At 32.8% G+C, this 14648-nt stretch overlaps 1 pseudogene; it reads left to right on the plus strand.

Moving 5' to 3' along the window:
• The first annotated feature begins 11583 nt into the window (after positions 1-11583).
• LOC133178209 (uncharacterized) lies at positions 11584-14400 on the plus strand (annotated as a pseudogene).
• Positions 14401-14648: the final 248 nt, after the last annotated feature.

Consider the following 14648-nt stretch of genomic DNA (forward strand, 5'->3'; position numbering starts at 1 on the left):
AATAATTTTGCTCATTTAATTTTACACAGTCATACACTTAAGAATAAAAATAAATATAGGTTGAAATGCAAGCAAATAATAGACAAAAGATCCTTGTAACATATACCAAGGAAGAAATATGATATTTCTTATAGGTTGGCAATGGTTGCCATGGTTTTAATACCAAGAAAGGATTTTAAATTTACTCTCTTAGTGATTAAATTTAATCCTATCTTTTTAAAAAGCATATTTCTATATAACAAATGATCAATTTTTAAAGATGTTCATGTGACCCTAATTCTCACATTTCAAAAAATTCAAATTCAATTCTTTAAATAGAGTGTTGCTATGGAAATAAGCCGAAAAAATATGCATAAAAATCTGAAAAATATTCTGTTTCCTTGGATACGTACCCTTGTATGTAGATTCCCAAAACTTTTATGATTGGTAAATATGAACAACTAACCTGACTTTAAATTTTGACTGCCACCCAATCTCTAACTGGATGCAAAAAGCTGGCACATACGGTTTAATATTGATATAAAATTAACAAAATCGGACATTTTCCCTTCTTGGTTACCATAGCAACAGTGTTGTATTTTTCAACAAACGTTATCAATATATGATATTCAACTTTAGTTTTACCAGATAAGTACTATTCAAGGTGAGTCAAATAATATGTTTCTTGAATAAAAGGTAAGTAAATTCCTAAGGCAGCAAAAAAAATATCGTTTTAAACTACTGGTACATTGTTTCCATGGTTACACTGCAAAGTAACAATTAATCCCAATTTTTCTTATGTTGTCGGTGTTGCAAGGTCCTAAGGATGTATATGTGCCAGTCATGAAATTTATGATTTTTCCTGAAGATAGTAGCATTAACCCAATCTTAGCAACACATTTTGGATGGTAACACTGTGTTACCATGGCAACCATAAAAGTTATTTTTAGAATAATATTGCCAATACCTAATTACTTAAGGTCAAATATTTTTATTGTTTTTCATTAGGTTGTTGATTGAGTTTGATCATTTAACACCTATCATTAGTGAATATTGAGCGTTTTTCTGCATTTTTCAGCATCTAGAATGTATTCCAAATGTACCCATGGTTACCACTTACTTAGAGATAAATTCTAAATAGTTTCTTTATAGCATAAGTGGCAACAAGGTGTCAGGTTTTGGGGAGAATGGTTTGTTTGTTATTCTTATTCTTTATTAAGGCTTAATAAATATTCAAAGTAGCTGAAAATCTCAATTTTTCCAACTTTTCTGGCTGTTACCATGGCAACCAAGACACATAGCAACGAAATTTTATTTGATATATGTTTCTGGTGTCAAGTTGTAATAATGGGCAAAGTTTCATCAAAATCGGTAACCATGCGTGGCAAAGAAGTTTAAGTGGTTACAGAGAATCGCTATTAATATGGGTCTGATAAAGTATTTTTGTACTTTATTAACCCATGGCAACAAATCTGAACATTTATCAACCACTTTTGTAACCACAATATCCTTTTACATTCAGTCATTTTTGGGGCTAAATTTTAAGGGCTGAAATGAGATTTTCAACAAAAAACATTCTAAATGAAAAATAAATACCTTAAGATACAATATTATTATGTATCAAAAAGTTTGTATAGATGACAAGATTCCATAATCAAATAATACTTGGGTTGCCATGGCAACATGTTGCACAATGGCCAGGAAGCAAACTATCTGTTACCAAAATATTTTATTTGAAATTTTGGCTTTCAGTATTCATACCTTTTGCTTGCATTGAAATAAGCAAAACACTCGGGAAACTTTAACATTCATAATTTAAGAAACTGTATATTTTTATGGTTACCATGGATACACTTTGAAGTTAGTGTTGCTTAGCAACTGTGTAATATAACCAAATTTTGAAATTTTCTAATGTTTGGGGAGAAAAACTTATTTTAATTGAGATTAATTCATCATTTTAAAATTATTAATTAAAAAATAATACAGCATTACATTCTAGAAACTTCAGTGGTGTATGAATGCATTTCTGATTACATTTTGTTTGGTACCTGCCTGTCTGTTTATCTGTAAACTTTTCACATTTAACTTCTTAAGAACCATTGTACCAAAACTTCCCAAAAAGTATCATTGGATAAAGGATAATCAAGTTTGGTAAAATGAAGGGCCACACCCTCTTTAAGGGTGAGATAATAAAAACAAGAGGCCCATGGGCCACATCGCTCACCTGAACGCAATGGCTAGGACAAAGCACAAATCAATTCAGTATTGAAAAGTTTACAGGGGGATGGTGGCTTGAATTTTAAACTACCTGAGGATGCTTCCATATCAATATAACAAATGGTTTTGCTGTTCTTTGGTAGAGGATTTTTAAAGATTTTTTCCTATATATTCCTTTGTAAAAATTTGATACCCCATTGTGGCCCCTCCCTACCTCCAGGGGTAATCAGTGGAACAAAATTTAATCTACACTACCCGATGATGCTTCCATATCAATATGACTAAACATGACTTTGCTGTTCTTGAGACAAAGATTTTTTCCTTTATATTCCTATGTAAAACTTAGATCCCCCATTATGACCCCACCCTATCCCCGGGGGACATGATTTGAACAAACTTGAATCTACAATACCATAGAATGCTTCCATTTCAATATGAATAAACGTGGCTTTGTTCTTGAGAAATTTTTTTTTTAAAGTTTTTTCCTATATATTCCTATGTAAAACTTTGTACCCCCATTGTGGCCCCACCCTAACCCCAGGGGTCATGATTTGAACAAATTTAAATCTACACTATCTGAAGATGCTTACATATCAATATGACTGAACAATGTTTTGCTGTTCTTGAAAAGAAGATTTTTAAAGATTTTTTCCTATATATTTCAATGCAAAACTTTGATCCCCCATTGTGACCCTACCCTACCACCGGGGGTCATGATTTAAACAAACTTAAATCTACACTATCTGAGGATGCTTCCATATCAATATTACTAAAAAAGGTTTTGCTGTTCTTGAGAAGAAGATTTTTAAAGTTTTTCCCTAAATATTCCTATGTAAAACTCTGATCCCCCATTGTGGCCCCACCCTAACCCCAGGGGTCATGATTCGAAGAAACTTGAATCTACAATACCTGAGGATGCTTCCATATCAAAATGACAAATCATGGCTTTGCTGTTCTTGAGAAAAAATTTTTAAAGTTTTTTCCTATATATTGCTATAGAAAACATTGATCCCCCATTGTGGCCCCACCCTACCCCCAGGGGTCATGATTTGAACAAATTTAAATCTACACTATCTGAGGATGCTTACATATCAATATGACTGAACAATGTTTTGCTGTTCTTGAAAAGAAGATTTTTAAAAATATTTTCCTATATATTTCTATGTAAAACTTTGATCCCCCATTGTGACCCCATCCAACCCCCGGGGGTCATGATTTGAACAAACTTGAATCTACAATACCTGAGGATGCTTCCATATCAATATAACAAATCATAGCTTTGCTGTTCTTGAGAAGAAGATTTTTAATGTTTTTTTCCTATATATTGCTATAGAAAACATTGATCCCCCATTGTGGCCCCACCCTACCCCCAGGGGTCATGATTTGAACAAACTTGAATCTACACTATATAACAAAGGTTTCTTATAAGTTTCAACTTTTTTGGGCCATTGGTTCTGGAGAAGAAGATTTTTAAGATATGCCACCAAATTTTCACTATTTCTGAATTATCTCCCCTTGAATAAGGGCGGCGTGGCCCTTCATTTGAACAAACTTGAATCCCCTTCACCCAAGGATGCTTTGTGGCAAGTTTGGTTAAAATTGGCCCAGTGGTTCTGGAGAAGAAGTTGGAAATGTGAAAAGTTTACAGACAGACGGACAGACAGATGGACTACAGACAAAATGTGATTAGAAAAGCTCACTTGAGCTTTCAGCTCAGGTGAGCTAATGAATGAAAATTTTATGTCATCATTTAAGGACCCTCTTTACACTGCACCCTAATTTCAAGGTACTTTTGTATAGTTAGACTGACCCACCATGTGACATAAAATAGAATTATTTGTAATCTGCACTATATGTCATAATTTAAAATAAGTATTCGAAACATTATATTAGACTTAGATAGAGTAGCTGAAGACTTTTCAATGTGTATGTACATGTATTCTGTATTTGAGTAAATAAAAGATATTTTCGTTTTCATTACTTCATTGTTTTTGAAGGTAAATTTTCCTACATGAAAAAAGGCACACTCCCTATATTAAAAATTAATTAGTTGATTTCAAATATCTGTCTTTACGCTGTATAATTTTCTCAAAGTCCAAAAAACATTTTTCATCAGTGTAAAGAGGGTCCTTAAAATTCTTCTCAAGAACCACTAGGCCAGCTAGAATATACGAAACTTATATGGACGCATCCTTGGGTAGTGTACATTCAAATAAAATTGTTTAAAAACGACTCCAAGGGAGGGGGTTGGGGGTAGGATGAGGCTTACTGTACGATCAAAGATTAATATGGAAATTTATAGGAAAGGATCTTCTCATGAACCACTTAATACCTTAAGAGATATCTGAGGACAAAACTTCAGATGGTCCTAAGACAGATCTTATAAGATTGACCCAGAAGCTCCCTTAGGAATGGGCTTACTAGGATATACTTAGGAGATTCTTAAGATAATTCTAAAATGTTGTAACATCGCAGACTATGTTTATATAACAAAGAAATATATATAACATTTAATTAAAAATACAGAGTCATATAATAAATGTCTTTATTATTTTTTGGCTCACCTGTACCGACTTCTCTAGAACCACTAGGCCAATTTCAACCAAACTTGCCACAAAGCATCCTTGGGTAAATGGGATTTAAGTTTGTTCACAGGAATTGCCACGCCCTCTTTCAAGGGGAGATAATCAAGAATTCGTGAAAATTTGGTGGCATCTTTTAAAAATCTTAATCTCAGGAACCACTGGACAAGGAAAAATGAAAATGTGAAGTATTCATTACGTATTCTAAATTCAAGATTGTCCATATCATAACCACCGGGGGTAGGGCAGGGCCACAAGAAGGGGTCAAAGTTTTACGTATGAATGTAGAGTAACTGTCTTTAAAGTCTTCTTCTCGAGAACAGCAAAACCATGATTAGTCATAAAAGTATCCTCAGGTAGTGTAGATTCAATTTTATTCCAATCATTACCCCTGTGGGTAGGGCAGGGCCACAACAGGGGGTAAAAGTTTACTATAGGAATATATAGGAAATACATGTACATGTATCTTAAAAAAATCTTCTCAAGAACAACTAAACCATTATTAGACATATTGATAGAGAAGTATCCTCAGGTAGTGTAGATTCAAGTTTCTTCAAATAATGACCCATTGGGGTGGGGCGCAGACACAACAGGGGCCCAAAGTTTTACATAGGAATATATAGGAAATAATCTTAAAATTTTTTCTTCTTTAGAACAGCAATGCCATTATTAGTCATATTAGTACAGAAGTATCCTTACATAGTGTAGATTTAATGATATCCAAGGGTAGTTCAGGGCCACAACAGGGGGTCAAATTTTTACTTAAGAATATATAGGGAAAAAATATTTAAAATTCTTCCCCTCAGAAACAAAACCATGATTACTAATATTGAAATGGAAGCATCCTGAGGTAGTATAAATTTAAGTTTGTCGCCCATAAACTTTTCGATATTGATATGATTTCTGCTTTTTCCAAGCAAATGTGCTCAAGTAAGCAATGTGGGCCTTTTGGTTTCTTTTACTACACAATAACACACTTCTCTCTCCTAAAAAATGATGCAGGAGAAATTAAAATGCATATTGGAAAATTGACTGTACATAAATAGATAACTGGTATCGCTTGTCATATAATTATCAAACCAACAAATAATCAAACATATATTTCCGTAAGTAAATTTTCTTTACATATGCACTGTGAGGGAGTAATGTAGTGAACAGTGCATATGGAACTTATGTAGTTCTGTGGGGGAAATATTGAAAAAAAAAAAGACTGGAGTCATCATCCCAATTTTTTTCAGGCCAGCGAGCTACAGATATGCAGCAAGGAACTTATATCGCCTAGCTATTAAGGAGCTATCTTTTTCAGTTGCTAGCGCTCTCAAGCAAGTGCTAGTAATTAGTCTTTTTATTAGTATACGCATCCTCGGTATCACGGTACTGCATTCTGGTAATACTACTGTACCATGTAAATTCCGTTATATCAGCAGAAAATACACATGATCTGAAGTTCCCTGTCTTATTGTCTTACCTGTTATAACCTGTACAAAAATGTATATAAAGTAACAGTTACTTAGATATTATTAGATATTACTTCTATATTACTTATCTTCACCCTTTTCATTCAATTCTTGGATATTATAATGCCAAGACTGACAAGATCAGTCATTTCTAAAATTATAATAAATACCTAGCTTTTACTACCTCACTTGATCATTCTGGCAAGTTCAGAAATATAACCTAGGATATTTTTTTTCGAGCTTGCCGGAAAGACCCAAGAAGATGCAATTGCACAAAACGGTACCACACTGGAATATTTTAAACTAGGTGCCCATTGGTTTTATTGATGTCTTATTTTTCACCCCAGATTGAAATTACAGTAAACTACAGAATGATTAAAGCAGAGTTAATTAGTTGTGTTATTGTGAAGCCCACTCTAGAATTCACCATTCTGAATTGAGCCCCCTATTCACTACACCAGTTCACCACCGTGCCTTCTTATTGATGATCATTCGATTCAGCAAATTAAAGTTCCAATGATTCTGATATCTACTTCTGTGTTTCATGATGGTTACAGCGCTAGCTCAACTATCGTTTTAAAGACTGGTTTGTAAATACTAGAAAATAGTGATATGTAAATGTCTTCTTCCATTTCAAGGTACAGCAAGCATGCATAAGTACTGGATGGGTGACCTTTTCACTATATAGAATCATGCAAAAAAATCTGTGATTATCCTTATATTCACATGTAGTTTGACTTAATGACTCAAGATATGGTGAGACAAGAAAGAAAATCCCAGCTTCACCGTAATGTATGAGTAGTGAAGAAAAATAGACAGTACTTTTAGCAACTTCCCCGACGCCGTGATCAATCATCGATTAATGCATTGTACTTTGACACTTACAGTCATGCTTGCAATTACACAAGCATAGGATGAGAACAGTTTCAGGAAGTCAAGGACGTCTTAAGTTCATTTTTGGATGAGACTCAAAATAACTTGACTTTAGTCATGGTACATAGCTCATTATTATGAGTTTAAAAATATTGGATGGTCTAACATACAATAAAGATATTCCCAGTATCTCTTAAGATACGTTTTAGTCCTAATATAATTTCCATAGTTGGAAGACCCGGGTTCAATTCTCGTTTGCTGCATTGCTACAAACCTAAAACGTAAACATAGGTAGTGACTGTCTCTTTGCCAAGCACCCGTCACTAGAAGTGAAAGTCACAGGTACTTTGGATCTGATCTTAAATGTTATTTTTGGCGTTGGCAGATAAAGAACTCTTAATGATCAGTGGGTCTGAGTGCTGAGTAAAGGTGTAAATTTGAAGCTCTTTATCAATGTGGATGTAAATTATTACTTTAGTGTCTAAAACAAAAATAAATAATCAATTGATTTCCAGATATTTTCAAAACCAATAGAGATTTTCACAAAGAAAAAAAAATCTTGCCATAAGTTTCAACCGTAAGAGAAATTTTTTCACAAAAATTCTTAGAGATTCTTACGTGTAAAATTTAACATAGCTTTATGATAGCCCTTATCTTTCATATGGAATGGTAGCTAAGCTACATTAATTTAAGGTACTATATCCACGGTAATCATAAAAAAATATACTATCTGAAGAAACAGGTATGCTAAAGCTACTTGTATAACCAGTTAGTTTTGCCAATTTTAATAATAAGCAAAAACTGGGGCCAAGTATTTCGCAAACAAAAAGTTTGTTATGTGGCCAGTGTGGAACTTGTTACCATGGCAACCCAAGAGTTATTTATTCTATGGAATCTACATCAACAAAGATATTTTGATACATACTACTTGTATCTATTTGTGTTTATTTTTCATTCAGAAGGCCTTTTTCGGAAAATCTCATTTCAGCTTCCCCCCCCCCCAAAAAAAAAATACCTGTATGTAAAAGGGTAAAGTGGTTACAAAATTGGTTGCTAGCTATAGGTATTCAGAATTGTTGCTATGGGTTAATAAAGTAAAATTTACTTTTATCAGACCCATATTAAATTGACAATAGCTAAATTGCAATTTTTAAGAATAATTATCTATTCGTTTCCATTATAACTCTATACAAAAATGCCCAAAATAAACCTTTTTACATTGTTGCTATGGAAAACTTGCTGTTGCCATGGAGATAAATATTTATGAATTATTGATTCATTTTTAAAATAAATGAGAATTATTTTCTATTACTTGAAAAATTGTATCTGCAGCAAAAACATAACAATTTATAAGATTTTTGACTCAACTTTTTACCATTTTTCACTTTTTCTTTATCAAAACATCCAACTTTGTTGCTAGGCAACGGATAGGATTTTTCAAAAAACCCGCGTTTTCGAAGTTAGAGTCTAAAAGAGGGAGTCCTCCCCTTTTAGGTGAAATAAGCACAACAGCTGTATTTGCTTGGTATTAATTTTAAATTGACTTTCAATATTGCCAAAATCGAGGAAAATGCTGAGTCAGCAAAAATGCAAAAACATTTATATATTCTAATGTCTACCACAGTACTACCTTTGAATAAAATATCAATGTCTTGTGTTGTTTAAACACCTAAAGTGTGTGCCTTTATTATACCAGTAAATAAGAATAATTGTTAAAGTTTTTATATATAATTTCAGGCTTCAAAGATAAGTGATTTTTTGTCCCTTCACATGGAAAAATTGGCTGGTTGCTAAGGAAATTACTTTGACCAGGTTTCCATAGTAACCATGATCCAAAACATTTTTCATTTTACATTCATGGATCATAGTGCAAGAGAAATCTATGTGTGGAAAATCATCGAATTCTGAGAACCCCCATGAATCACCTTTTGTCTGATTTTTAGGTGGACTGGTACTTAACACTTGAGTAATTTCATATTAAGCTTAATGTGAAAAAGTTGGTGTTATACATGTATTTTAACGAGTAGACTGCATGATTAAAAAATAATTTCAATAACATATATCAAGGTGTGTAAATTCCTAAAGAAGCTTGGATAAAAAGGGAATAAGTAATCTATTACTCCCCCCCCCCTCCCCCCCCCAAAAAAACCCTTTCATAAAATATTCAAAATTTGTTTTCTTGAAAAACAAAATTCATCAAGAATAAATTGATTTGTATTTTATCCAAAAACTGTCATGGTTGGTTTTATTTTATGAGTAAAATTAAAATCATTCCACATTTTATTTACGGACCGGTTTCGGTTTTTATCAGATGAAAGTGTACGTCATGTTTGACGTCACTTCTGCAGCAGAAGAGTTGGGTGTTGGAAAAAGTAAGTGATCTCGGATACGTTTTGAAAGACTTTTTAAAGGCTAGTTCATTGTGTTTAGATCATTTCATTACGGTTACAGATGAGTATAAACTTTCTAGTATTCTCATCACTTGTATATAATTGTTATTAAGATTAATGCAGTTCGTAAAAAGCCGATAAACCTAGGTATCAATAAGTAATTTTGTTTGTTAACGATGAATGTTTAGGCCATTTAGCATCACTTATTTTTCAGATTTGTTTCCCTTTTGTTAATAGCTACGCTTGAATATTTATCAGTTTATATTCGATATGAAAGTGAAAGTAGAAACCTTGTAAAGCAGTTAACGTAAAATGTTTGTTGAGATCGTTATTTATTCGGTTCTTTCATCAAATTAATGAGAAACGTGTTTTAAATAATGTATTTAGGAACTGGAGTTCAGTGTCACAGTGCTATTTTGTATTTTTTTTGTTCAAAGAACCAAAGCTGATTAGACTGACGATTGAACACAAAGCTGATTTGACTGACGATTTAGACCCAAAGCTGGTTTGGCAGACGATGCATGATCACAATGCAGGTAAAATAAATAAATAAATACAATAATCATCACAGTATATATAAGTAATGACTTAAACATATATCAAAAACTAAATTAATCCAACTCTTTTTCTATAGAAAAAAATCCAGGACACTAATAAATATATATAGTATGAAAACATGTGAAAATATGTAAGGCATATATTATAGAACTTGCTGGCTATAAAAACTATGAAGAAGTATAAAACTATACATTATCTTCTGGGGGATAATGACTTTTAGCTTAATCAGACATTCAAGGTACTATTACATGTGTATTGAAAGTACATTATCTAATTTCATTTGATTATTTACATGTATATAAATTGACATTTATAGATTTTTTTTTTCAACACTAGAGAATTTAACCTAAAGACTTGTACTCACTCTCTTTTGTAGTTTCTTTTAACTTTTAGTTGGATTAGATATATGTCTAGAAAATATTTATACTGTGTGAATATTTGTTCTATAATTTATATAGGTTCAATATACAGTCAGCCTCTCTCATTAATAAAATGGAAGAACAGACACCAATATCCTAGGCTTGCTTCAAAAAAGGGTAAGTACACCCTGTATAATAAACTTTGTTATATTTTTCCCAACAAAGTTTTAGGATATACTGGATTCACAATGTCTGTTTCTCTGCCTGTTTGTTTGTCTGTAGATTTTTTGGTCCAAAAATTGTACATTTGTATCCAAATCTATTTAATTTTTTGCAATCTGAATTAATATATACTATTTGAACATTCCAAATTCAATTATCAAAATTTTATGATTTTATTATGAAGCATGTCTTCCAAAAGTGAAATTAATGTCTTGGAAATAATATAGGGTGTCAACAACTGTTTTAAAACATTACCTGGTAGTTTTATCATATAAATGTATACACTTTCATGTACTTTGGTTAATGATTTGGGGGTCTGCATCAAGCAGAAATGGATTATATATATTATATCAATTATTTTTTTTATATAAATTAAAAATTTGCAGAGAGAACAGGGATAGACATTAACTTTCAGATTCACTTGCCCTTTGGGCAAGTGATCTCAAACTTTGACTTGTCCGAATGGAAAACTTGGTTGCCCAAAATTAGGATAGAAGTTAAGAAAAAAATTATTAATTACTGTAAATGTTATGGAAAGAAAAAAAAATGTGACGAAATACACTACTGTCAATTTGGCATTTTGAGATACCTGAAAAAAATTGTACAAAAACGTATATCGCTGTAAATATAACCTGTTAACACACACTACCATACAGCAATAACCCTCCGTTTCCTTTTAATAAAATTCATATTTTTGAAAATTATTTGCGGTAGGATCATTTTGCGATTCGTGATTCTCAGAGATAACTGTTAAGCAACGCTGAAGGAAGATAGTTGCTACGAAACATACTTAGTACCTCTTATCTTGATCAGGATACATCGTGTTACAACGTACTTATATTCTGTGCGTGAATAAATAAATAAATAAATAAATAAGAAGTTAACAAAATTTGTTAGACGTAGAGCGTATTTACTACGAAAGAAAATAACGAACTCGATTTTTTAAATGAACGGTATAATCCAGAAACGCTACCAAGAAATTTCGATTGAAAACATTGTCAGTCAGGTGTGTGGGGGGAATCAAGTGTTCAATCTATTGTTTTATTTATAAATTAATGTAAACTAAATATGTACATTTGTATGAGAAAAATTCACTTGCCCGATCGGACAAGTATGTCGACAATTTCACTTGCCCGAACTAAGAATTTACTTGTCCCGGGCAATCGGACAACCGTTAATGTCGATCCCTGGAGAATGTCAATTGGCTTAAAGAAAGATTTAGCATCAACCCCTGGATTTCTTTTAAGGGTACAGAAGTACAGGTATGATGAATAAAATTGCTAGCTAACTATTTGCAAGAATTGAGCATTTAAGTAGATGCACTGAGCATTTAAGTAGATGCACTGAGCATGTATGTCATATTATATGAAACTAATAAAGTTTATAGTCAATATGTATAAAAGTGAACCATTTTTTCTTGAAGAATCTTAGTATGTGTTTGATGTATACAAAAATAATTGAAAAATGCATTGCTTTATTCATTCAGGAGATGCTCAGCAATCTGGCAAAGAAGGCTGGCTGGACATGAAATGTTATGGGGGTTATGTCTACATGTAGCTTTGGATCCACATATTACAGAAATCGCATCAGAGCAAAGGTGTGCACACATTTTATTTATATATGTTACATATCATCCTAAGAAGTATTAAAGTCTATTGCTAAATTGAATTACCTCATCAAAACAAAAGTTTGCACTGCATTCCATTTAAGCTATACATTGTGAATTGAATTGTTCAGAAAAAAATGTTTTAGCTGATGGGTAACAAAGAAGTTGATGTAGAGGGTCCCTCCATTAAGTCTCTACATAATTATCGATGAAAATGTTTCCTTCCTTCTACAATTATGCTAACAAATCCAGAGAGGGAATACTTCACACTGATGCTAGTATGATGCTAGTATGAAAACAGTAAGAGTCAACATTTTAAATTGTAAAAATATTGATGTTAAACTTTAATGTTAAAAATTTGAGATACACTGTATATATTTGTTTATTGGAAGGACATCTTTGCTAGTAAATATGATCAATGATAGAAAATTAGTTCATGTTTGTTGGATGTCACAAACAATTGTTCCAATCATATTCATCTTTAAAATCACTTGAGCCTTCAGCTCAGATGAGCTAAAAACAAGTACTTTCATTTTAAATGAAAGTACTTGTTTTTAGCTCATCTGAGCCGAAGGCTCACGTGAAGTTTTCTGATCAAAATTGTCTATTGTCCATCATCATCATTGTTGGCATAAACTTTTCACATTTATGTCTTCTTCTCCAGAACCACTGGACTAATTTCAACTGAACTTGGCAAAGAGGACCAATAGTAAGGTACCAGCAGGGGTTCAAAGTTCAACCTATAGATTATATAGGGTAAAGTCTTTAAAAATCTGCTATTCAAGAACTACCACACTAAAATTTGTGATATTATTTTGCAAACATCCCTATGCAGTGTTGTTTCAAGCTTGTTGAAACAATGACCATTAAATCACCAGTGGGGCCCCTGAAGGGTTGCAAAGTTTTACATAGTAATTTATACTTGTGTATAGGAAAAAATTAAGTCTTTTTAACAAATTCTACATTGCTACAATAGTGGGGCCTAAGGAGGGAATCTTGAGTAAATTTGTTCAGTATGGAACAAATATCAAAAAAATACTTTTGCAATTTATTCCAGCACTTTTTAGCTCACCTGAGCTGAAAGCTCAAGTGAGCTTTTCTGATCACCCGTTGTCCGTCGTCCGTCCGTCTGTCTAGCTGTCCGTCTGTCCGTCCATCCATCTGTAAACTTTTCACATTTTCAACTTCTTCTCAAGAACCACCTGGCCAATTTTAACCAAACTTGGTACAAAGTATTCTTGGGGGAAGGGGAGTTTAAATTGTGAAAATAAAGGTCCAAGTCCCCTTACAAGGGGAGATAATCAAGAAAAGACAAAAATAGGGTGGGGTCATAAAAAAATCTTCTTCTCAAGAACCACTGGGCCAGAAAAGCTGAAACTTACGTGGAAGCATCCTGGGATAGTGTAGATTCTAAATTGTTCAAATCATGACCCCCGGGGGTAGGGCGGGGCCACAATAGGAAATACAAGTTTTACATTGAAATATATAGGAAAAATCTTTAATCTTCTTCTCAAGAACCACTGGGTCAGAAAAGCTGAAATTTATGTGGAAGCATCCTGGGGTAGTGTAGATTCTAAATTATTCAAATCATGGCCCCTGGGGGTAGGGCGGGGCCACAATAGGTATTACAAGGGGGAAGTCTGGTAATGAACAGCATGGCCAAAGTTACTCAGGTGAGTGATGTGGCCCATGGGCCTCTTGTTTTGTATTGACACACATTTCACAAAAGCCACTTGTGTCAGAGTTAAGTGAGTTTGCCATTGTTGCTCAGGTGAACAATGTGGTCCATGGACCTGTTGTTATTATTATTAATGCTAATTATTTTCAAAATAATTTTTAGAGATCATTCTGTGCCACAAACAAATTGTTCAGAAAGGGGACATTGGTGGATTTGCATTTTGGGTACAATTCAAAGAATTTTCAATATGATGATGGAAGATCAGAGGGAGGACAAATGGGAAAAGTTGACAGAGAAAGAAGAGAAAAGAATTAGGAAATATCTGGAATAAATATGAATGAGGAGGATGTACTTAATCTTGTCAGACTTTGACATGCAAGGCTTTCTATATTTATATGTATACTGGAATATCATTTTGATTGTAAAATCTCATTTTAATGTATTCACTTTTTATATTTTATGCTTTATGCATAAATACATAAACATTTTCATGAAAAACTATATATATGTATATATGTATCTTTGTTCGATCGAGACACCATCCTTTGTGATTTCATACTCATTTATGTGTTAAATATGCTGTAGGTACATGTAATCTGAATTTATGATTTGTCATAAATTTACAATAGAGATTACATATATTGACAAATGTTATTGCAGATATTTCAATTTTGCTAAGAACACTTCCATGCCATATGGTATTTTTATACAAGTTCATGATCTAATT

Source organism: Saccostrea echinata, unplaced genomic scaffold (genome assembly GCF_033153115.1).
Source record: "Saccostrea echinata isolate AGI-Se365-2 ecotype Australia unplaced genomic scaffold, CSIRO_AGI_Sech_v1 ptg000002l, whole genome shotgun sequence".
Taxonomy (NCBI): Eukaryota; Metazoa; Mollusca; class Bivalvia; order Ostreida; family Ostreidae; genus Saccostrea; species Saccostrea echinata.